Genomic DNA, 4,064 nt, shown 5'->3' on the forward strand with positions numbered 1-4,064 from the left:
TCGCGATTTTTTATTTCACTTTTAATGGGGAAATCGGACGCGTGTCGTAATGATTGACGGATTTCTACGATGTTCACAACCAGCAGAGTGAATTATTGCAATATTTAGGCGATTTCAGAAACTGCGTCAGGTCACCTTCATGAGTCTCACACAGGCTACAGTGTTAAACTGATAATATTTCGTCTAGACATGTGTTCAAGAAATTGGAGAATCTTGACATCGCAAATGAAGTGGTCGCGACTTTCCGGGTTAATGCGGTTTTGGAAGCTGTTGAGGGGGTTAAGCAATCAGTTACTAAAAATTCAGCTAATGTGTAGTGCTAAAAATAACTGATGATGATGTTTATCAATAACGTCGAATGTTTTGTGCTGATGGCCCAATTTACAAATTCCCCATTAAAATGTTTTGGTGGATAACTTAAAATAATTAATTTTACGAATAAAAATGATTGAAAAAATAACTTAATATCACATTTTAATTAGGCGAACTTGTCCTTACAATCTTAGAAAGCTACCAGCATTTTACGCAATGCTAACGCAACGGCACAGTTCATGCTATGATAATGCAATTAATGCAGAGCTGCAAGCGAACAAGACAAGAATAACGATAGTAATTTCTGGAGCTCCTTGGATTATTATTAGTGCTTGCGCTTGCTCCGGTACGCGATTCTAAAACTCACAATAATCTCCTTTCTTGGCTGCCCCTTCATAACATTTTTTTTTTCAGAGGAGTTTTTGTCTGAGGCCTATACAGGTGCTGATTGCTACGAAGTTGTTAAGGAGGGCGGAACTATATTCTGCATAAACAATGGATATTTTGTAAGTATTGCGAAGAATCAAATACAAATCCGATATTTTTAAATAATCCAAAGCAGCCTTCTAGATTTTGTTTTATAAAGCAAAGATACTTAAAAATTTTAATCTGTTATGCTAAAAGCCTCTGTTTGGCGTGAACACCCGTAACATTTTAGAAAACGCTCACAATGTTACCAAGTTTGTGACACATCCCGTAAACACGGGGTCACATAAGGCGAAAATACTCGGCGCTCTTTCTATGTCGACATTTCTACAGCTGCCAGGTTGAGCGAGTAACTTTACAAGCTCGAAAGCAGCAGGTATTCAAGAGAGGGAAGCTCCTGTACCTAAAATTTATAAAGGTTTTTTTTTAACCATTTTCTTCCGTAAAAATTAGGGCTGGGCGTCGATTAAACATTTTAACCCGATTAATACCCACCCCTTAATCTATTGATTAAACGATTAATCGGTTGCGTTAATAATTGTAATTAATATATTAAAAGAATGCAGCACCTCGTCTTGCCTGGGTGCTTCGCTCGTAGGCGATAATGAACCGAACTTACGCTTCCACTGTATGAAAACGGCTTTTTGCAGATGATGCAGTAGACTTCCTTTGAGGTAAAAACTTTACCGCTGGAGTTTACTTTAAGCCTAAACTTTCCAGCGAGATTGACTTTCATACTCGTGAACTCGTCCATTTTTACATGCCGAACACTGGGACAAGTAACCATGGCGTTGTTAGCTTCCCTGCGTGTTTGTCTGCTTGTTTGTCTTGCCTGGGCAGGATGTGTAATATATCCTGAACACGTGAAGTTTCGCGGTCGCGCGGGGATTAGTTGCGGGCCTGGCTTGTTCGTCTGGCCTCGGCAGAAGTGTAATGTATATCCCCGAACACGTGACGCTTTTCGAGCGCGAGAAGTGAACCTTGCTCATAGCACCTGGCTGGGAACGGACTCAAAAGAAGTCCGTTCCCAGCCACGTGCTGGGAACAGACTCAATCGTGTTTTTGTTTTGTTTGAAGAATGAAAGAGCACTCTTGTTCACTGCAAGTGGCATATAAACAATGTACACAAGCTACACCTTAGATTATTTCAAGTTCTGTCATCTCTCTTTAGTGGAAAGTGTTATCCGTCACTTTGAAGTCTTTTTGGTTTAGACGGCACCATGTGACAAGGCGGCGACCTTTCGACAGTTGTCAATGGGGCTTTGCATCGATTAAAAATTTTAATCCCATTAATCGGCGCCCATTAATATACAAATTAATCGATCAATCGTTTGCGTTAATTCTAAGGCATTTAACGACAAAATAGCAACAAGTCATTTCTTCTTTTATATATGTTCCTTTTGCCATAATAAACGCTGCAATATGCATTTTCAGTTGTGAATGATAGTGTGCAGCTTCGTACATTCGAAATATACTCAAATATTAGTTTCACACTAGGAGAAGAAGATATATATATATATATATATTTTATTCTCTGATATCAGCGAGTTTCTTGCTTCTTCACAATCATACTTGTTGCACTAAGTAGGGCCTTGAGAGGGGTTGCACCAACATACATATCATTTCTTTTTACGACGAACATTACATCAGAAATGAGGAAGCCATGCGATCGTTACTGCAGTTCGGCATTTGTCACGTCGGCTGCAGAAGCATAGAATGACACTCTCAGGCATTTCGGTCGGCAAGTTGACATCGTGGCACGACGCGCGGCTGGAACATTGTGAAAGGCTGCCGCTTTGAGAGGATTGACAAAGTCCGTAAATCAACCTCAACAACGGATTTAAAAAAAAAGCGTTTCCATTTGCCGCTTTGAGCTTCCCCCGAGTGGAGGCCGTCGACGCCAGAGGATTGAGGAGAAAAATGGGCCGACGTTTTTGCTGCCGTTGGCGGATTTTCAAACAGATGCGTGAGCATTTGGCGCACCGCTCAAATATAACAAAACATGGCGAAGGCAACCCCTCAGGCGTTTTCAGCGGGGTGAACATTCCCGAAAACCCCACTTCTCCCTGGCGCAAGATAGATCAGTTCTCATACCGTGTGCATGAAGGATGGGCATGCGGTGGGCATGAGAGGACAAAGGCAATTTGTTGTGCGTACTTATTCACAGGGAACGCGTGTTTAATCCTCAGGTGAATAGATGTGCACATGAGCGGCCTGTGCAGCGTGAAGTATGCCACACATAGTGCCGTTTGAATGATATGTACATGGCGAGTAAAGATCAAATCTACAGTGGTGCCGTTGCGCGACGTGACTTTGTTAGAGTCCGTGCGCGGTCGAGGCACCGCGACGCAGCCCGTGTGCGTCCACACGTCTCCAAAGCCGGCGGCAGGAGCCTCCGAGGGCGTCCAAGGCGCGCGTCGCGCACCCCAGAGGCGCACCGTAGGTAGCTATAGACCTTTTCCACAAGGGCGCCGCCATCTTGAATTGTCGTCACTTCCAGTATGGGCGACGAAAAAAAAGTAAAACGTTTCAACCTGTAACCAGTCAAAAAATAGAGTGGAGCCAAAACGAGAATGTGTGACGGTTAGGCTTATATCCTAAATGTCTTCTATTGGCGTGGCAACGGCAAAGTTACGTTTTCGCCCATACTGGAAGTGACGACAATTCAAGATGGCGGCGCCCTTGTGGAAAAGGTCTATACAGGAACTCTAGCGCACCTCTGGCGATGGATGGATGGATGGATGGATGAATACGGCTGAGCCCTTTGGATCGGGCGGTAGCTTACGCCACCTAGCCATTTTGCTTTACCATTTAAGCTTAGAATATTTAAATGTGAAATCTATATTCACACCGCAGTGCAAAGAAAGTGAGGCTATGAAACCCCCTTGCCATCAGTGGATAAGAAAATACCTAGTTTTCTCTCGATTTCTGCCACCATTCACTTAATCTTTGCTTGGTAATCTCTACAGATTTGAAATCCACTCTCCCTTCGCTGTCTCTAAAACCCAATGACTTTATTAAATCTATGTTGTCTTCGGTAGGCATAGGGTGAAGCCCTTTACAGTAGAGTATCAAGTGTTCAGCCGTCTCGTCCTCCTCTTCACAAGCAGTGCACACTGTATCAATTTCCTGGTACTTCACTCTGTATGTTCTGGTTCGCAGAACACCCGTTCTTGCCTCAAACAGCAATGAGCTTCCCCTAGAATTGTCATAAATGCTTTCTTTGGCAATAACTCTTTTGTTTAATCTATAGCTTTCCAGAGCCGTCTTTGTCTGCATTCCCTCTAGCCACCAATCTCTTTCTGTGGCCTTAACTTTCTTCTTAA

The sequence above is a fragment of the Ixodes scapularis genome, unplaced genomic scaffold, assembly GCF_016920785.2.
Source record: "Ixodes scapularis isolate PalLabHiFi unplaced genomic scaffold, ASM1692078v2 ptg000312l_1___fragment_3__unscaffolded, whole genome shotgun sequence".
In the NCBI taxonomy this organism is placed as follows: domain Eukaryota; kingdom Metazoa; phylum Arthropoda; class Arachnida; order Ixodida; family Ixodidae; genus Ixodes; species Ixodes scapularis.